The sequence below is a fragment of the Danio rerio genome, chromosome 12 (assembly GCF_052040795.2).
Source record: "Danio rerio strain M-AB ecotype USA chromosome 12, GRCz13ab, whole genome shotgun sequence".
In the NCBI taxonomy this organism is placed as follows: domain Eukaryota; kingdom Metazoa; phylum Chordata; class Actinopteri; order Cypriniformes; family Danionidae; genus Danio; species Danio rerio.
The window spans coordinates 38,815,508-38,837,818 of NC_141032.1; the positions used below are offsets into that span (position 1 = coordinate 38,815,508).

Here is a 22,311-nt window from a genome sequence, read left to right on the forward strand (position 1 = left end):
GGGATTACAGAGGATGCTCCAACAAAGAGAAAGTTCTGTAGGCACAAATGCTTTGTTGATACCAGAGGTCAGAGGAGAATGGCCAGACTGGTTCGAGCTGATTGAAAGGCAACAGTAACTCAAATGACCACTCTTTACAACCGAGGTATGCAGAAGATAAATTTATCTTCATTTATTTTTGGTATAATGTGCGAAATCTAGAGGTCTTTGCCTTGCATATAAGCCAGTTTTAATACCAAATGATCAACTAGAAGTCAAGTTATCGTTTGTTGTTCCTGAAACTTGGATAGGCGACAAGACTTTTGACTGGTAGCGTAGTAATTTGTAGTAAAATTACTACTTACAGTTCCTATATCTTAAATATAAAAAGCTCATTGATTAAATATTTGCACAGTGTAAACAAATTTTTTGACTGCTATTTACATTTAGCACAAACATTACTCTGAAAGCAGAGAAGAAATAACCAGTACCTTAATACATTCAGCCTTAAATAATGGGATTCGTGGTCAACTACATGGAGACACGAAAGTGTGCTATGAAAAGAAAAATGACCTAATCTACTTCCCAAAACCAATATCCTGCCAAGGAAGAAATATGCTAATTTGCCAAAGTGATACCACTCGCAAAAAAATAAAGGAGCTTGGCCTTCCAAAAATCACACTTTATTTGCATTTTCCCCATCCAAATATCAACACCACATGATCGAGCAATTGGTCTCTGATGGCAGGAACTCTTTTGCTTGCATGCTGAGACCTCTGCATGACCATACACATGGCCCTGGTCTGCTTGCACTTTCTCTCACCTTCCTTAATACCTCACAGCTGAAAGAAGTCACCAGCTCCTGTCCAAATCTATGATACTAGCGAAAGGTCTTGCCAGGACTAAATATATCCATGAGAAATAAAAGTTGCATTCCATTTTTCAACTGTGACGATAGAAATAAACACTGGTGTAAAAAGTTACATTTTGTTTGTTCTCACTTTGTTTTCTGACACTGATTCTCAATGGATCATCTTTATTATTATGTCTTTTCTTTCCCCCTGTTTGGGCAGATAACTCACTAAACTGACTGAACCTACAACTGAACAGGCCATTTGGAAAAGTGCATGTGTAAAAACTGTGAAGGTGAGTAAATGGTTGTTTTTGCCTGTGCTTTTACTGGAAAAGAAAAGAGAGATGAACTGCTGAAATATCCTATTTCACGCCTTCCGAGTGAAAGTTGTTATTAATAGTTTTTTTTTTCTCCTTCAGCCAATAAAAGCATTGAATGGTAACAGCAGAAAAGATTAACCTCGGAGCTAGAAAAAAAAATTTGGAAAGTGAAATAAAAAGTAGGTGAACATGTCAGAGACCAAACTTTTCCATTCCGCCATCACACCTGATTTATCCAAGGTATTACTGGAAAGCTCGCCATTGCGGCCGTCTCGCGCTCTATACACTGGGGCCCAGTCGCAGTCTCTCCAGGCACCCTTAATCATGGAGCGTGCAAACACTCGTGAAGGTTCTGTGGCTTCATCAGTGAGTTTCCAGATATTAACATCACCAAGAGAGGAAACATTTATGATTAAAAATAATAATAACAGGTGAAAAAAGCCACTGAAATTAGACCCAGCTGGAATATCGGTGACGCTTAAGTCAAGCAGAGGAAGGAGGGAGAGAGGCAGGGAGGGAAAGAGGGAGTAAATGAGTGCAGCAGCATGTAGAAACAAGTTTCATAATGAGCGTACTTATGAAATTATGCGGGATGTATTCAGTGTGACAAAATATTTGAAGGTCTTTTTGTGAAATGGGGCTTCTGGCTGATTAGATGTTTGTGTTAATTAGACATCACATCACAATCTGATTGATATGTCTTATTGATGGAACGCTTGTTGATGGAAAATAAGCTCATTTTATACAGTTGAGTTTTACCATTTTTTAATCCATTCAACCGATCTCCAGGTCCGGCGGGAACACTTGTAGCTTAGCTTTGCATTAATTATTGAATCAGATTAGATCATTAGCATCTCACTCATAAATTTCAGTAATTCTCCTATTTGAAGCTTGACTCTTCTGTAGTTACATTCTGTACTAAGGCTGACGGAAAATAAAAAGTTTTTATTTTCCTGGCCTGTACGGCTAGGAACTGTACTTTCATTTTTAACTTGGCTCAGCATAAATCATTGAATCAGATTAGACCATTAGCATATCGCTCATACATTTCTGTAATTTTCTTATTTGAAGCTTGACTCTTCTGTAGTTAAATCATCTACCAAGACTGATGTAAAATATAAAGCTGCTATTTTCTAGGCTGACATGGCTAGGAACTGTACTCTCATTTTTAGCTTAGCTTAGCATAAATTATTGAATCCAATTAGACCATTAGCATCTCGCTCATAAATTTCAGTAATTTTCTTTTTTTAAAGCTTTACTCTTTTGTAGTTACATCGTCTACCAAGGCTGATTAAAAATAAAAAGCTGCTATTTTCTTGGATTATATGGCTAGGAACTATTCTCAAATTTTTAGCTTAACTTAGCATAAATCATTGAATCGAATTAGACCCTTACCATCTCTCTCAAAAATGTCAGTAATTCTCCTATTTGAAGCTTAACTCTTCTGTAGTTACATTGTGTACTAAGACTGATGGAAAATAATGTTTCTATTCTCTTGGCTGATATGGCTAGGAACTATACTATCATTTTTTTTAGCTTAGCTTAGCATACATCATTGAATTGGATTAGACCATTAAAATCTCATTCATAAATTTCAGTTTTGTTTTCTTTTTTTTTTCATTTAAAGCTTCAATCTTTTTTTAGTTACTTGGTCTAGTTAGACTGATGGAAAATGAAAAGCTGCTATTTTCTAGGCTGATATAGGAACTATAGTCTCATTTTTAGCTTAGCATAATTCATTGAATGGGATTAGGCCAATAGCATTTTGTTAAAAAAAATCAGTTCTTTATTAAAGCTTGACTCTTTTGTAGTTACATTGTGTACTAAGAGTAACGGATAATGAAAACTTATATTCTAGGCTGATATGGTTAGGAACTATACTATTCTGTCATCTGTTGGTGCAAGGGACTATTTTCAGGTGCTTTATAATATGAAGTGTGAAATGAAGTGAGATTTGTCAAGTATGGTTAGTGGACAAGTGGTTATTTATTGTAGGTCTTAAGTAGTTAACTATGTGATGTAACTACAGAAGAGTCGAGCTTTAAACAAGATAGAAATTACTCTTAGGCAATTTTTCATAGACTCTGGTCATTTTGGAGGGAGATGCTAATGGTCTAATCCGATTCAATGATTAATGCTAAGCTAAGCTGTGCTAAGCAAAAAGTGCCCCTGCCAAACACGGAGATCAGCTGAGTGGTTTAAAAAATGGTACAGCTCATCTGTTTAACTCTAGGGGAGTTGTAAAATTAGCCTATTTTCTAAAAAGTAAAGTGTTCCTTTAAAGTGCTCTCCATCTGAAAATAATCAATAAAGGATCAATAAAATATCAATAAAACATACCCATTCAGTCTAGCATTATACAGACATGCAAGATGGTTCAAGGCTCTCAAAATAATTAGATATTCCTATTTTGTCAGACATTACCTAGAAACTGAGTAATGAACACTAAAATCCTCTTCAGGCTGTATCAATCATCTCTGCTGTTCAGATGCTTTGAAGATCCTCCGAAAAAAAGGAAAACCCTATCGCAGTTTATCTCTGGAAGCAGCTCTGTTGAAGTACCTTTTTTATTTTGGGAACAGCCAGACTTACAAAAAGAATGAAAATAAATTTTCAGATGGGAGGATGTTGTAATCCTTTGATGCGAACATGCTGTTGTGATAGTGACAAGGTAACAAGGAGTTTGGCGAGAAAGTGGCATGCATCTGTTGGAAAATCTGGATACTGATAAGTGATTCTTGTCATCCTCTGAACAGCACCACCTGCATTATGATCTTCATTCTAGACCGTCATAAAATCTAGAAGCCGTGACAGTACAAGAGGTGCCAAGACTGCTGGAATGCCACCTCCCTGTGACTTCGATTTTCCAAATAAAACGAAAACTCCTGTGAGTAGATCTTCTCGCTCTGCACCAATTGCTGTTCAGTGTTGTTGTTTGTCTACTAGTCCCAGCTGAACATCTGGCACTAGCTTGTGCTCACAATGTATCTTAATAGTATAGCCAGTGACGCTACACTGCATTCAGCACCATCGAGAGAGTTTTGAGTACAACAAAATGTCTGGAGGAAAAACATCAGAAATGTATTGATGTTTTTGACCATGCAATAACTGATGATAGATCATGTAGATGATGTTATGTAACAGCCAATAGACGATGAAAAAAACTGTTTCATGCCTTGTGAGTCCAAGTTATTAATAGTTTTTTTTTCCAGTGCAAGAAAAAAAACTGGAAAGTGAATTAAAAAATAGGTTAACATGTCAGGGACCAAACTTTTCCATTCCGACATCACACTTTTACCTCTCTGTGCTCGTTATTCTTTAGTTGAATCCAACATAACGACTTATTTTACTACTTAACATTTAAATACCCAAACAATGTCAATTGTTGCTCACCTTTTTACACTGTTTCTCCTGCTTGAACCTCTCAACGTTGATCGTTGTGATTTAAATGGTAAGGACAAAAGCATGCCAGCGGATTACAGTGCAAATTACCCAGAAACAAAATTCTCAAACATCAATCAACATCATTTTGAGTAAAAAAAAGCTCAGAATTTTTTTAGACTGGCTCTTTAAAGTGATACAAAATAATCAAAATAACCCAATAAAATGACTGCTGAACAGCATTTAGGTAAAAAATAACCCAGTGTAGTGTATTTTCTCCCCATCACTCCCAAACAGTGACCTTCCTTCAATCCATCTTTAATCATAACAGTGCTCAATGTCAAAGCCCCAATAATTGTTGCATGGTGTATTGCCTCTTAGCATCCCAACATGTACAATGATTTTTTTTCTACGATAGAAACTGATGATTTGTTTAGTTTATAATGAATTGTGAAGGCACAACCCAGTCAGATCTTAAGACCTTTCTGGCTAAACACAACTTGCTTATTTTTAAACCTGATGTACTGTTCCTATTAATTTAATTGTAATGAACTCCTTTCCCTTTTGACAATGTAAAAGCGTAAAAGCCTGCCCTGTAATTTTTCCACCCCTTGTCTTCAAAATGTGGAAAATAATTAGGAGTTTCTGCGCTAGCCTGCTGTTAATGTCTTTTGTCTCTTTTTATACTTTAACAACCACATGAATGCTTAAGTCTATTTAACCGATTATATTTAAATGGAATTACAACATCAATACTGTAAAAGCAATCTTATAAAATTCAAAACCGTCACATAAACATTTTACCGGAAGTTCACCATTGGCTGAAAAACTCTGGCTGTGCATATAGCCCATTGTCTAGTGTTGACCAGCCCAGAGTGATAATAATTTATTTTTGTACATTCAGCCACACTGACAAATTTTTGAACCACAGTGCACACTCTGTAAAAAATGCTGGGTTCCACATAATTGATTTGTGTTGGGACAACATGAAAGTATTATGTTGACTACAATTAGGTTATCCCAAAAAACTCAAAGAATTGTGTTATTTCAGCTTATTTTAAATAAGTAGTTTGACCAAACAGAACACCTTATTTCAGGCAGCATGGTGGCTGAGTGGTATATAGGGGAAACAGGAGCACCCAGAGGAAACCCTTGCCAACACAGGAAGAACATGCAAACTCCACACAGAAACTTTTTTTTGAGTTCTCAACAGTCATGTGAAATAAAAGCTAATTGCAGTATAACTCTATGAAACCAAGGCCTATTTGCTCATACATGACACACAAATTGTGAAATGAATGAGAAGGCATGTGGACAAAACACAAAATCTAAATAAAGTAAGTTTAGCATGTCAAAGTTTATGCATAAAAAAAATATTTTCCCAACAACAAAATTGTGGCTAGTGAAATGCAGAGTGGCTAGTAACGTTGGAAAACCACTAGCCACTGTGGCTGGTGATTAAAAAAGTTATTGTAAAGCCCTGAAAGTGAGTAAACAAAATTAGTATGTGAGTGTGTGAACGAGTGTGTATAGGAGTTTGCCAGTATTGGGTTGCAGCTGGAAGGGCATCCACTGCATAATATTGCACATATGCTGTAGTAGTTAGCAACCCGCTATGTTTATTCCACTGTGGCGACCCCAGATAAATACGGAACTAAGCTAAGGTAAATCAATGAAGATACACCTTATTTCCTAGATGAACTAATTTAAAATTAAAGTTAAAATAAATTTAATTTTATGGATTAAAACTTTATTCCAATACAAAGTCTGTCTGAAATGAAAAGCAGACAATTACGTAAGTTTATACTGTATTTTGCATAATCCAACCTTAAATGAGTATTTTAGGGGTTAAATTTGATTCTGCTTACTACTTTACATGGTTGTGCCTTTTATATTTACACAACAGTGAGGCGTCTGACAATGTAAAGACCAGCTCTGTAAACCAAAGATCTTCCATGATGTCACCGCCTCCTGCCAGGTGCATGGCAAGCTTGTATAGTGGAAACTGTTGGCATTGTCCAAAGGTCAGTCGAAACTATAGGTGACTATATGGTTATTGTGAAATTAATAGCATTAAACAATATAATATAAGTGAAGTTAATAGCATTGAATATGAAAAACATTATCAAGTGTTTAAAAGAGACGTCTGTGGAAGTTATTGTCAATTCAAAACACACGTGTTCGTATTTTCACATATTCTGTGAATGGAGAGCACCCAGTGGTCTCGCTGACAGGCCAGCTGTAGGTGGTCTGAGGCCAACTGGAGGAGCCGGAGAGAGCTGTTTATGGAGGAAGGTTACAGAAAGCACACACTGAGAAACATATCCCAAACACTCCTACTGGGAATGTCTTCGCGAAAGTCAATTAACATTGTATGGTAGAAAAGCTCATGTCGTTGGTATACGTTATATTGAACTTATATCCAACTTAGAGTTGGTTATTCAGTGGCAGTACCCAAAATACTACACAATCACATCACTTCCGACATTGTTTGATTCCCGGCACACACAAAACAATTCTGGAATAATAGAAATCATCAACAGAGGAAAGTTATCATTTTTCAGGGCAGCTTGTTGATCAGGAAGCTGAATGTGTGTCTAGTTCATTCCCAAGAGATGTGATTGGTGCGACTCAGCTTGGCTTGTGACATCATGCACACAGTCTATTGTGCTTATCGACGCCTGGGTTCCTGAACAGTATGACCTCATTCAGATTCGCACTAGTTTGCGATAACAGAGAGTCAGTCAACCTTCTGTTACACTTTGATTGATTTTTGTTCAAATAAATGTGTACAAAGCAGTTTATTAAGGTTACTAACCTGCTCAGCTTGGTTGTGTTTGTATTGGTATGTGCAGGAGTCGTTAGCTTTGTTCTAACTACTAGTGAGCTCATGGAAACCCTGGAAGCATCAGGTACATCGTGAAATTGTTTGTGCATAAAAACCAGGCTGTCATTCTGAATGAAATTAAGAGATAAAAAATCCAGTTGAATTTAAATTAAAAGCTGAAGTGGCAGACTTTTAAAATATCTTCTTCAATTGTTTTACCTATAGTTTCTAAGGTGTTTACACATACAGTTTGGTTTGCTTTTCGTTGTCACTGTATGTGCCACAGTGTTTTTTCACACCCAAGAATCGTCTTTTCTTTGTTCTTGGTATGGTTATTTGAAGCCGATCAAGGTTTATATAGAAGTGTCCACGCCTATTCAAATTTTCCATGCTATTAGAGCAATTGCACCAGTTTTTTTAAACAAAAATTTACCACTGTAAAAATCTATTAGTTCCTTTATTTTTAAAAAGTGAATAAACCTGTAATTTTTTAGCTATACACTCAAAAATATATATATTTTTGCTTGGTCAAAGTGAAGTTTATTTATAGGCTAATTTCGAGAGGATCATGTGCTTATGATTGCTTGCAGCCGGCCCCGCATTATTCAATTTATAATTCACCAATCAGACGATTCCTAATCCACTATAATTACACCACGTTCCATATGACATCTTCGTTTTGAAGAATCTCCCCTTCTACCCCTACTTTTCCTCCTTTCCTAGATGGGTGACACGGTGGCCCAGTGGTTAGCACTGTTGCCTCACAGCAAGAACGTCACTGGTTCTAGTCCTTACCTTCTCCCCGTGCTCACCTGGGTTTCCTCCGGGTTTCTCCGGTTTCCTCCCACCGTCAAAAAACATGCAACTTAAGTTAATTAACTAATCCAAATCGGCATCATAGACATGCTCCTAGTAAATGGTTATCTCTTAAGATCAATCACTATCTGTATATTAGCTACTACAGCAGGGCAGTTCATGATATTTACCTGAGCTCAAACTCCCCTCGTGCCTTGCAAATGGGAGGGAGCCCTGGGCTCGAGGATCTAATGAGCTCAGGGCTCTCTCCCGGTACAGCATGCCAAACAAGCTTTATAAACTATCATCAGCTAAGTGTGAACTTCTGAACTACTTATTTAAAATAAACTGAATCAACAATTCTTAAAATTTCATTGGGACAACTACAATTTTTGTGTTCAATCCACATAAATTTGTTAAAAGTGTTAAGTTAGCGTAATCGATTTGTGTTGGGACAACATGAATGAATTGTGTGGAAACCTGCCGTTTTTACATAGTTCATTCGTTCACCTAATAATTTTAAGACAACATGCTTACTCACTTTAGGTGAAGTCAACAAATCACTTTTACTTTGTATTATTCATTCATTCAGTCATTGTCTTTTTGGCTTAGTCCATTAATTATCAGTTGTCACCACAGCGGAAAGAATCGCCAACTTATCCAGCATGTGTTTTACACAGCGGATGCCCTTCCAGCTGCAACCCATCACTGGGAAACACCCACAACATGGGGAGAAAATGCAAACTCCACACAGAAATGCCAACTGACCCAGCCAGGGCTCGAACCAGCGACCTTCTTGCTGTGAGGCAAACGTGCTACCCACTATAATTTTATTTAAGGATATTAAAATAGCAATCACTTTTTATTGTATTATTTTGGTTTAATTTTAATATCAGTGTTACTAATTTTTATTTATACAATTTATTTATTTGCTTACTAAATTACTTATTTATATTTTTGTTTTAAGTTAGTCACTTAAGTTCTTCTACTTTAGAATTTATTTTAGTCAATTGCCAAGGCAACATTTAATATTTACATTGTTTTGTTTTCCACCTGATATCAATACTTTATTTTAATTTAGATTATAAAAATAGTAAGATATATATAAAATATAGTTAGACAAATATACTTAAGTTACATGATTATGATATTACATGATATTAATTGATGATTTACATGATTTTATTCCTTGTATTTATAATAGCTTTATTAAATTAGCTTTATTTTTCAATTTACATAATGCTTTTTATCATTGAAGTTGACGATAACAGCCAATTGTTTATTGTTTAAACAGCAGCGTTTCTGACAAGTGTGCCCTCACTGACCTTTTTTTATTCTCGGCTCAGTGAGTTGTGAGCACACAACAGGAAAGTGTGGATGAATCCGTTTTCTGATAGATTTCCCAGCAAGGTGTGGGATGTAAACACAGCTGTTGTCCTCATGATCAGATTGTGTGCATTTTTCTGCTCCTATGCTCAATACATTTCCATCCAGCCCAAAGGCTCTGGGCCATCGATTGGGTGTGCTTTTGTGTTAATCTGTTTCCGCTTCCTCACACGTTTGTCAAAGTGTGCACTCGTGCCAACCGTTCACATTGATCACTGCTTCTACTTGCAGGTCTCTTTGTTATAAGAGGAAACTTTGGTCATGAATCTAGCTGTAAAAGTCAATGAGCTCAAATTAAATTTAAAGTAAGTAAAAAAAAGGTTATGCAGATCTACTTGTAAAAAGCTGGTTTTAATTGAATGCAACATGCTGGATTTTAATCATTTAAGTCTGGTTGAAGGCGAGAATGCTGTAATAGTTTATGCTCCATCTGCAAATGAGTGACTGTACGTATTGACCAAAATATTGTTTACATCCTTGAACTTATTGTGGCGATGCTTAGTAACCTTTTGAACATGCAAAAAAAAGGAGAGTCAAAACAACAGATGAATCAGACTATAGTATCTGCATAAGAATTTTTGGCAATGAGGACCGCTTGTGTAAAAACAAAAATGATATAACAATTTTTTTTCACTCTCTCAAGAAGCTGTTTCCAATATAGTTGTCAGGAAAGATTTTACTGCATTGAATCAGCCTTATGAAAAGTATGATTCATGAAGTCCAGAAGCATAATGAACAACCCTCCACACACACATACAAAACAACGGCGGCAGCAGCCCAGTGGAAAAAGCTGCCCTTGTTTTCCACTAAGACAATAGGAAATTAATTAATGACATTTATGTAGGTATTGGGATGGGGGAAAAGAACGACAACATGCAGGACTAGATCAGAACAGGTTACAATTAAAGAAATAGTTATTGTTTGATCTGGCAGTGCAGTGCATCCGGAGAGTATTCAAAGCTTCACTTTTTCACATTTGTTTGTCACAGCCTTATTCAAAAATGGATTTAATGCATTTATTTATTAACAATTCAACAGAGAAAACCCATAATGACATGTGAGATTTTTGAAATTGTTGCAAATTTATATAAAAAAAAAAAAAACTGAAAAATCACATGTACAGTTGAAGTCAGAATTAATAGCCCCCCTGAATTATTAGCGCCCCTGTTTATTTTTTTCCGCAATTTTTGTTTAATGGAGGGAAGATTGTTTGCACATTTCCAAGTATAATAGTTTTAAAAACCTATTTCTAATAACTGATTTATTTTATCTTTGCCATGATGACAGTAAATAATAATTTACTGGATATTTTTCAAGACACTTCTATACAGCTTAAAGTGACATTTAAAGGCTTAACTAGGTTAATAAGGTGAACTAGGCAGGTTAGGGTAATTAGGCAAGTTATTGTATAACGATGGTTTGTTCTTTAGACTATTGAAAAAAAAAATAAGCTTAAAGGGGCTAATAATTTTGTCCCAAAAATAGTTTTTAAAAAATTTAAAACTGCTTTTATTCTAGCCGAAATAAAACAAGTAAGACTTTTTCTAGAAGAAAAAATATTATCAGACATACTGTGAAAATTTCCTTGCTCTGCCAAACATAATTTGAGAAATATTTAAAAAAAGAAAAAAAATCAAAAGGGGGCTAATAATTCTGACTTCAACTGTACATAAGTATTTACAGCCTTTGGTTAATACTTTGCCGATGCACCCTTGACAGAAATTACAGCCTCAAACCTTTTTGAATAAGCCACAAGCTTGACACCTGTCTTAGGGAATTTTTGCCCATTCCTCTTTGCAGTACCTCTATCAAGTTGGATGGGAAGCGATGGTGTACAGCCACTTTCAGATCTCTCCAGAGTTGTTCAATAGGATTTAGGTCTGGGCTCTGGCTAGGCCACTTAAGAACATGCAAGCGCTATGAATAATTTCCCGATGCAATGTATAATACCAGGCAATTTTGACAGATTTAGGATTTACCTTCATTAGGAATGATCTGGGTCTATATTTGCCAAAAGAAAAATTAAACAACAAAAAACAAAATCTTTTCAACCTGAAATTCATTGGCTTTGCCTTATTTTCTGTGAAGAACATAAATCCGAACAAATTTTCAATGACCGCATAATGTACCTCCCCCCACACATTTACATTACATACAAGGTGTTTGGGTCTACTGGACCCAGGTCTAATAAGAGTCTTCAAAGTATAGGTCCAGTGTTCCTACACTGTCTTTCTTCTTTCTGGTGCTGCTGTTTTCTTCCCCTCCTCCTCCTGCTCCCGCACAAAGTTGCTACATTGTTGAAAATTCATATATCAACACTGTCTGCTCCAACATTCCCGCACATTTTACTCTCTCTCTTGCGAGAACCAAGCTTTATTTTCTCATACCCTGTCCCATCTGCGAATTAGGGGTATATTACAATAAGACTTTGTCAGTGTGGTTCCTTATCACAACTGAAAATGATGGCCAAAACATTTTTTGCTGTGAGGGCCTTGCAATTGATTGTGGAAGAGAGAGGAGCTTCTAATGATGATGTCCATGACCATGGTGGGAACAATACGAAAAAACTAATCTGTGGGTTTTATTTTTTTTTCATGACATTAATAATAAAAAAAAAAAAAAAACGAGAAGCACATTAATTCATCAATATGATCTAAAAAATTACCCATGTTTGCTGTTCAAATGGCTTGTAAATGGGATTAAGTAAACATTTGTTTACATATTGAACATTTGAGTAATTTAACATAAAATTGTTTGATAGTGTTAATTTGGAAAGCCAAAACTCTAGCAGGTCCACCAGATAACAAAAATACGACCACCACACAAGGTTTAATAAAATTATAACAATGTTTATTAGCCACTAAATGACACTAACCACCATTCAAGCATGACTGCTGGAATTTGCCCTCTAGTGGCGATCAGAAAGGGAAATTAGGCAAGTTATTGTATAATGATGGTTTGTTCTGTAGAATAAAAAAAATAGCTTAAAGGGGCAAATAATTTTGACCTTAATTTTTTTAAAATTAATTCTTATTATTTTTATTCTAGCCGAAATAAAACAAATAAGACTTTCTCCAGAAGAAAAAAAAAATCATCAGACATACTATGAACATTTCCTTGCTCTGTTAAACATCATTTTAAAAATATTAAAAATATTTTTTAATATTTAAAAAATATTTAAAAAAGGAAAAAAAGGGAAATATTTAAAAAAAGAAAAAAAAATCAAAAGGGGCTAATATTTCTGACTTCAACTGTATATAAAAAATATATTGATGACGTTGTCCTAGAAGACATTAATAACATTAACATTCGTCGTAACCATATATGGTTTGTCTAGATCGTGTGTGCTGGATTGTGTGTGCCTGAAACATGTGTGGGTCTGCGGGGCTGCAGCTGGATATTATTGAAAAATATAACATTGTGATATGTTTTTATTTTGCGATACAGTTTATATTGCAATATGAATACAATTTCACAAAATGACTTAAAATCTCTATTTGGAAAGAATTTATAATGTTAGATCTGTATTAGATTAGATTAGATTAGTTCTGTATTTGCATGTGTTGTGAGTATTTTCACGGATAAAAATAAATACAATTAAGAAAAAGATACAATTGAATTGAAGTGTTTTATCAAGTCTCGAGTCTAACAGTATTCAAGTACAGCAACTAAATAATTTTTAAAAATGACAACGTGAGGCCCCAAGATCTCGCGGGCCACCGCGCAGTGCGTGCCCTGCGGACCTGTTCGTTATACTATTGCATATACTGCGATGTGACTATTGCGAATGATCACATTGCGATATCGATGCTGAAACGATAAATTGTGCAGCCCAATAAAATGTATATGCAAATATGGCATAACTTTCCATAAATGTTACCTAAAATGTTTTGGGGACACCATCCAAGCTTGATATCGTGATGCTGTTAATGAGCCAAATGTATAAATGACTTATGTAAGGGTTAGAATAGATGGAATGGATTCTGCTTGTGTAAAGATTGGTTAAGCACACTTTGATGTGGCCCTGAAGCCAAATGGTGAGTTAGATGGTTTGCAAACACCAGCAGGTTATCATGGCCTGCAACTCACTGTGGCTGCAGAGACGCCATGCTTCAGAAAGAACGAAAATGAGTAAGGGGGATAAAGAGGGGGAGAAAGCGTGAGCTAGTGATTGTGGATGGAGAGATTGAGAGCGGAAAGACTAATGGTTGTGGTGAAGAGGAGTACGGGATTGGAGGAAATTAGCTGATGTGGAAAATGTTCAAATGCCGTGACTGAAAGACTGAATTCTGATCCACGCCCGAGACCACATCCATTTACCTTTAGTGGAGATGCAGATATAGCATCAAATCTTTGGCAAGGTTCAATCTCAACTCAGACACATTGGAAATAAAACATTACGACTCTTGTGGAACGTGATCAGCATATTATCCAGTGCCAAAGTCATGTGATGTAATCACATTGTGGATTTGATTGACATCAGCATTGACATTGACACATCAGTCACCAATATTCTGAATTGCAGAATTAAAAAGGTGCTTGTGCCACATCATCAGTAATAGTCAAAATAAAAAATGCAAAAGGCTTGAGGATGACAAATCCAGTGGCTTAAACTGGACAAATTATCGGCACTCGTCCAACCCTTCTAGACCAGTAAACAGCTTTGCCTGGAATCCATGCAGATCAGGGTGCGTCAACATGATGGTCAGCCAGTAGCCTTTTGACTGTTCCCATTTGGGTTCCCTCAATTGCCGTCTGGATAGTGTTATGGGATCTGTCTCAACATTTTGGATTTGTGCTCTGGGAGAGTGGGAAGACGTAGGAGGCGCTCTGCATTAACCTGACGCGTCCTAACCCGCAGATGTCGGTCCTTATGTTCGGTGGCACGCTTCATAACACACTCCACCTAGCCTGAGTCACGATATCTAGACTTGAATAAACGAACAGACTAAAAGGGCTGTTGAAATATCCAATCTGGGGCCGGGTTGACGAATCATTATTGCTTGAATGCTCTGTTTTCTTAATTTCTTAACAGATTTCTAATAAAAATGCAGTTTAATCTGATTTTATATCAGAGTCTGTGTGGAATTAAAATGTACAATGTTTATTTTACTGGTGCATATTGTTAGTCTGAAGGTGAATAATTAGTTAATGGGTTATATGCACACAAACTTTTAATTTTCAGTCATCCAGCCCAAGTGAACTGTTGAGCAGTTACAAAATCGCTACGTTTAAGATCTGATTTCTTTAAAAATCAGTGATCTTCAGTGCCGGATTGATATATGAAATAAAGTGCGTCTCAGACTGGACAAGAAGCACTGCATTTAATTGCATTTTTCCACACCATGTCTTTAAAATATGGAAATGTATTTACCCCAGTATTTTCAACAGAGTTTCTGCGCTTGCCTGCTGCTACTCTACTGATGGTGCTTGCATTGACTTGGTCTTTCATTTCATTTTATGCTTGAACAACTAAATGAATGCTTAAGGCCCAATGCCAATTCTAATTTGTACCCCTACCCTTTACCCTTGGCCCTTGAAACAGAGTGTGAAGGCGAAGGGCTTCAAAATTTACCCCTAAGAAATGGGACAGCACTACAACACCTGCACATGACATCATGTCACCGTGAGCCCTTGCTTTATAGGAGATCAGACGATGGTAACTGCTGTCATTTTTCAAGTTGCTTTGTTTTTTTGGTATTTATTATCAGGAAATAATGTTATCATGGCTATAGAATGTGGCAATAAGATTGTAACTGTATTGTGCATTTACAGTACACTGTGGCCATATTCATCTATGTAGACACTGTAAAGCCCATTCCCAGCCACTAGACTTTTCTGACAGAGGATTCGAGTAGCACTGAGTAACAGATGTGAAAGTATGTTGTGGGACTGCTATACATGAGTTATGATTATGGATTAAAGATAGCGAAATTTTGCATTTTTTATTTTAGTGTTTTTTTTAAAGCATGGCAGTAAACAAGAACGCGGTTATGAATATATTAAAACATGTGCTTGTTTGTTGTAAAAAATTCATAATAATGACAAAAAAACTAAGTTGTGCATCTCCTGACTTCCGGGTGCAGCTATGTAGCTGGTGTGTTCAGGAAAATTTTCTTACCCCTTGGTTTCGAGTGTGGTCCTGAAAAGTCTCAATTTCAAGGGGTATGTACCCCTTCCCCTTAGCCCTACACCTTTAAGCTACCCCTTCATGTGAATGCGCAAAACAAGGAGTAAGAGTAAGGGCTAAGGGGTAGAATTGGGAAATAGGCCCTGAGTCTAATAAACTGATAGAATTGTAATTACATTACGATTCCAATGCTGTAAATGAACCTTATACAATTGGAAATAGTCACAAAAAATAGTCACCGGAAGTTTATGGTTGTTACACAAGTTTATGGCACATTAGCTGTGCATATTCCCCTTTGAGTGAACAAAAATTATTTTGGTAATCTTCAGAGTCCAATTGCTTCCCTGTTTGGATTGACTGTCTTTCTCTGTTGACACACAATATCAACCACAATATTTGTAACCTCACCCCTTTTACCGTTAGTTTACTATGAGGGAATGATGTGTATAAATGATGTGCATAATGATGGGAGGCCATATGGCATAGCTAGCTTGCTGCCGGAAGTGGTTTTAGTGAGACCAGCAGGGGGCATTCAACCTGCGGTTTGTGTGGGTCCTAACGCCCGAGTATGTTGATGGGGACTCTATACTGTTTAGTGAATGCCGTCTTTCGAATGAGACGTTAAACCGAGGTCCTGACTCTCTGTGGTCATTAAAAAATCCCATTATGTCCTTTGAAAAATAGTTTAACCCCAGCATCCTTGCCAAATTTGACCGCTGGCCTCTGTCCATCACGGCCTCCTAACCATACCCATATCATAATTGGCTTCATCACTCTGTCTCCTCTCCACCAATCAGCTGGTGTGTGGTGTGCGGTCTGGCTCAATATGGCTGCTGTCGCATCATCCAGGTGGATGCTGCACCATGCTGCACTGAAATTTCACATTGACCTTGCACACTGGCAGTGGAAGAGGAATGTAAAAAATGTGTAAAGTGTTTTGAGTGTTCAGAAAAACGATATACGAATGTAAGGAATTATTATTAATAACCTCATTCACTGAAAAAAAAAATTAGTTTTGGTAATCTTCAAAGTCCGACCGTTTGCTTCTGTGTTTGAAGTGACTGTCCTTCTCTGTTGACATTAGCTTTAGCCACAATATTCTTAACCAGCCCCTTTCACTGTTAGTTTGCTATGAGGGAAGGATGTGCATAGAGAAAGAAAGCCCCGCCCCTACTCAATAGTACATCAACGTACTGAAAGGTCTCCGTAACACAGTTCACTTGGACTCTTCAGATTTTCCACAATTTTTCCCAGAATGCATCTTAGAGATGTCTACCAATTAACACGTCAAGAAGCTACATGCGTCTGATGATGTTTTGATGAGTGAACTCTGAGAAGGCCTTCTTGACAAACAATGAGGTAGATCAAACTGGTTTACAAGTAAGGGAGGGGAACAGACTAAGCTTTGGGCTTGGAAAGCGGTGACCTCTGACAGGAGTGAGGGATCAGGGAAGAGGGTCTGAAGTCTCCAGAGCTGTCACTCTCCTCAGGGGATGTTGTCGCGCCTGAGGCAAGGCAACTGAGTCAACACCATGTGGGGCTCGTGGTGGTCTCTTTCACCTAGACCCTTCTGACCAGGCGGAGAAGCTAGCTGTGCATATTCAGTAAACAGAGAAAAACAGCGGACGTTGAATAACCGCAGGCCACGGGTGGCGGGCTCAGGAATGGTGGTGGTCTGAGGAGCGAGAGTGAGAAAAGAGAGTCGTCATGTAGGGCATTCTTGAATTGGTTGATACATGCTTCAAATCAGTCATGCATTTTTACACTGTTTTTGTAGTTATTTTCTGACGCTGAGATGTTCTTTCACGACGGAATATCTCGATCATCTTGCATGATTGCCTTAAAGCCATGACTATGGTTTGAATGAGATGAAAAACTGTACCGTTTGGATCACGCTTTGATTGTGTTGGCTGGAGAGTCCTTGTTAATAGTGGAACAAGAACGTCTGAAAGCTGTCCATTAGGAGAATGGTGAAGATATCAAGTGTCCTGCCTTTGAAATGAGTTTTGGTCCATAGTTTGATCTGACTGTCTGTTGTTCTTATTTAAGAACCAAAATTTGACCGCATTTAATTTGAGGCATACTTATTTCTTTCTTGACGACCCAAACAAGGATCTGAAATGATCAACCCGCAAGGTTTCATATGGTCTCTCAAGTTTTAAATGGATAGTTCGGTTGAAATGGAAATTGTCATCGTTTATGTAACAAAGGCCAGCTAATAGGGGCTGTTTGGGTAATTCTCACTCCCCTGACCTCAAGGCACGCTAGTCATTCTCTACATTTCGACGTGAGAAACTAGTAGAGGAACTAGCAAATTTAAAATAAAAAAAAAACAGTGTGGTGGTTTTGAACTCTCTGTTTTGCTTGACTTGTTTACTGTTGCTTATGTCTCAATATTTGATGCAAACACATACTTTGCATTCAGGTTTTGTTCTGTTTTGCAAACCTTAAAAAGAATTAACTAGATGCCATTTTAAATCCAGCTCAGAGACAGGTGAGTAGAGGGGTTACGCTGGTACACTTGCCAATTTGATTCACACTCTGTACAAGGTGATTAAAACTCAAGAGGTTGTAAGGACATCTCATGTCCTTACAAGCCTGTTTGACTTTCATCTGTGCAAAAAGATATTTTGAAAGTGATCTCTTTTTTTGTTTTGTGTTTCCTTTTCCCTGTAAAAGACAATAGTAACCAAAATGGCTACAAATATCTTTGTGTTATGCAGGAAAAAGAACATCATACATGTTTGAACTGACAAAAGGGTGATTTTCATTTTTCAAACGAACTACCCGTTTAAATCCTGAGGGACCAAATGAAACCTTGTGAGCTGATAACTACCTTTCAATTTGCCATTGTGATTTGCATGTTTTTAATGGCAAATTATGACATACACAAATTGGTTTTATATTCAGATATTTTTAACAATGAAAAAATAAGTATTTGTTTAACAAATAATGACAGGAGTATTGTCTGCAACTGGTCTGGTTCACAAAGTCTATAGACTTCACACCAACTTTTTTCTTTGTTTTAAGGTGCTATGCTACTGATAAAGATTACTGAAATTAAAGTTAAAGAGCAATTTTAGGCAATATATTGTTGAGCAAATCATGATTACTAAAGGCCAACACTTTTGAAAAATATTCACATATTTAGAAACCAAAATATGTTCCTTGAAAACTTACAGTATATTATGGCTTATTTTGCACCCTTGCAATGTGTTTTTTTCCCCAACAGTACGTTCTGCCAAGCCATTCTGCAGTAGAGACTGAAAAGATTGGTGAAACGAATTTATAGTAATGATAAATGATTTTTTTAAAAACATATAAACACACAGTAATAAAAAAATCTGAACAAAAAGACACATACTGGTAATTATTCAACACATTACCTAAAATATCACAATGCATAAATCAAAATATAGGTAAAACACATTTGGTCATAATTCAATACAGACTCATTCTGAAAACGTACCTCTATATACATTTCTGGAGAGCGCCAAATACGTCTCAGGCAGTACATGTTTTTGCAGTTTTTGATTTTGGCGAATCCGAGTTGGAAGGCCACTGTGTATGCTTTATCAGATTTCAAATACCTCTCGCAAGTTCCATTCACACCTGCTCTTCTCGGGTAAATCCAACAGAGGCCGCTGTCGACTGACTGACTGACTGACTGACCGATTGACTGTCCCACCCGCCAACTCCCCTAAACCCAACCAATGGTGTTTTCAAAAGCACCGATTGACCCTCCCACCTACTTCCATAAACCCAACCAATATTGTTTTTGAAAAGCACCGATTGACCCGCCCACCCACTTTTCTAAACCCAACCAATAGTGTTTTCAAAAGCACCGATTGACCCGCCCACCCACTTTTCTAAATCCAACCAATAGTGTTTTCAAAAGCACCGATTGACCCGCCCACCCACTTCCCTAAACCCAACCAATTGTGTTTTCAAATGCACCGATTGACCCTCCCATCCTCTTCCCTTAAACCAACCCATAGTGTTTTCCAAAGCACCGATTGACCCGCCCACCCACTTCCCAAAACCCAACCAAGTGTTTTCAAATGCACCGATTGACCCTCCCACCCTCTTTCCTAAATCCAACCATTAGTGTTTTCAAAAGCACTGATTGACCCGCCCACCCTCTTCCCTAAACCCAACCAATAGTGTTTTCAAAAGCACCGATTGACCCTCCCACCCTATTCCCTAATCCCAACCAATAGTGTTTTCAACAGCACCAATGGACCCGTCCACCCACTTCCCTAAACCCAACCAATAGTGTTTTCAGTTGCACCAATTGACCTTCCCACCCTCTTCCCTAAACCCAACCAATAGTGTTTTCAAAAGCATCAATTGACCCACCCACCCTCTTCCCTAATCCCAACCAATAGTGTTTTCAAAAGCACCGATTGACCCGCCCACCCTCTTCCCTAAACCCTGCTTTCTTGAACGTTTCTTTACCGGACTCGAACCTGGTCATCGTCAACTCTGCTTCAGGTCAGAAGTACGCCAATGTATGCGGTGAGCCACCGGATAAACTGGTAACAGTGGAAAACCCATCCATATGAAGGTAAGCGGTCAGCTGGAAAGTGCGAAAAGGAGCGGCATCATACCGCCCTGTAGCGTTTGTTTTAAATACGAAATGCAGCCATACATAGCTCTGCCTTCAGTACATAATTCGTGATATCCAGAAATGTGTATAGGGACATATTTTCAGAGTCTGTGTTGTAATAAATGCAGAAATAACTTCACATTAACACATTATATCATGCACTATTTTGTTTATTAGAATAAACTTATTTTAAAAGTAACATTCATCACAACTGTTTAGCAGAACCTCGCATTCCCTTATAAAGTCATATGGAGAGCTTATTTCAATCAAATCACCCTCACATCCAGTAGGCCTGTCTGCCTGTCAGAGGCCCAGGAAATGTAGCCTGACGCTGGGAGTACTCGTCTGGCAGGCCCCTGGTTCCCATGCATAGCTCTGCTAATGGCCTACACAGCTGAATAGAGGAGGAAGTGGATTGAATAACACGGGCAGCACAGGCCAGTTCTGCTGCCTTTCTCAGCTTCACCGCAGCTATTCCTCTCTCCTGATGACGTCATTTTCTGTGTGTTTCTGTTGGCTTCTCTGGAAGCCCTGGGGCATGACACTGCCGTTTTAGTCAGCATTTCGATGAGTGAGCCGTGACTTTTGGTGGTCGACTTGTCTTACTCTTGTCCCTCTTTGGCAGCAGAAAGAGTACAGGTGGAAAGAAGGAAAATAAAATATAATTATCAGGACTAGGAGTGTGTGAAACACTGCTAGCTGTGCACGCGATTCTAACCTTGTCACTTCTTTTCTGTGTATATAATGTCTATGTTAAAATATATACACTTTAATAGGTACACCTGTCCAACTGCTTGTTAACACAAATTTCTAATCAGCCAATCGCATGGCAGAAACTCAATGCATTTAGGCATGTAGACATGGTCAAGATAGTCTGCTGCAGTTCATATCGAGCATCAGAATGGGAAACAAAGGTGATTTAACTGGCTTTGATTGTGGCATGGTTGTTGGTGCCAGACGGGCTGGTTTGAGTATTTCAGAAACTGCTGATCTACTGGGATTTTCAGGCACAACCATCTCTTAGATTTACAGAGAGTGGTCTGAAAAAGAGAAAATATCCAGTAAGCAGCAGTTCTGTAAGTGCAAATACCTTGTTGATGCCAGAGGTGAGAGAAGAATAGCCGGACTGATTCGAGCTGTAATATAAAGGCAACAGTAACTTAATTAACCACTCGTTACAACCGAGGTATGTGGAAGAGCATCTCTGAACACACAACACATCCAACCTTGAGGCAGTCGGACTACAGCCGCAGAAGACCACACCTTGTGCTACTCCTGACGGCTAAGAACAGGAAACTGATGCTACAATTTGCACAGGCTCACCAAAATTGAACAATAGAAGATTGGAAAAACATTGCCTGATCTAATGAGTCTGAATTTCTGTTGCGACATGCAGATGGTAAGGTCAAAATTTGGCATCAACCACATGAAAGCATGTATCCACCCTGCCTTGTATCAACGATTCAGGCTGCTGCTGGTGGTGTAATGGTGTGGGGAGTATTTTCATGGCACACTTTGGGCCCATTAGTACCAAATGAGCATCATGTCAACGCCACAGCCTACCTGTGTATTGTTGCTGACCACCATGTCATAAAGCGTGAATCATCTCAGACTGGTTTCTTGAATACGACACCAAACTCAATCCATTAGAGCACCTTTGAGATGTGGTGGAACTGGAGATTCCCATCATGGATGTGCATCCGACAAATCTGCAGCAACTGTGTTGCTATCATGTCAATATGGACTAAAATCTCTAAGAAATATTTCCAGTACCGTGTTGAATCTATGCCCCGAAGGATTAAGGCAGTTATGAAGGCAAAAGTGGGTCCAACCTGGTACTAGTAAGGTGTACCTAATAAAGTGGCCAGTTAGTTTTTTTAATTATATAAAAACAGTGCACTTTAAAAATTCTCAGTTTAGATTTATTGTTTATAAGTTTCATTTTAACTTCTGTTGATTTTTTTTTACATGATATGGAAAAAGGTATTAAAAATAAGTTGTCATGTGGTCTCCTAACATTTTTTTGTTAAC

General features: G+C 37.7%; 1 long non-coding RNA gene across 2 annotated transcripts in view; it reads left to right on the forward strand.

The window, feature by feature from the left end:
• Positions 1–22,311, forward strand: part of LOC141376854 (uncharacterized) — a 196,192-nt gene that overhangs the window by 172,009 nt on the left and 1,872 nt on the right. Inside the window, exons 10-11 of one of the 2 annotated variants that reach the window (XR_015504445.1) lie at positions 1,053–1,125; positions 3,909–4,039. This is a non-coding gene — a long non-coding RNA (uncharacterized LOC141376854). Of the gene's footprint in view, positions 1–1,052; positions 1,126–3,908; positions 4,413–22,311 lie in introns of those variants that run through there. The other variant, XR_015504442.1, reaches the window with a different exon arrangement.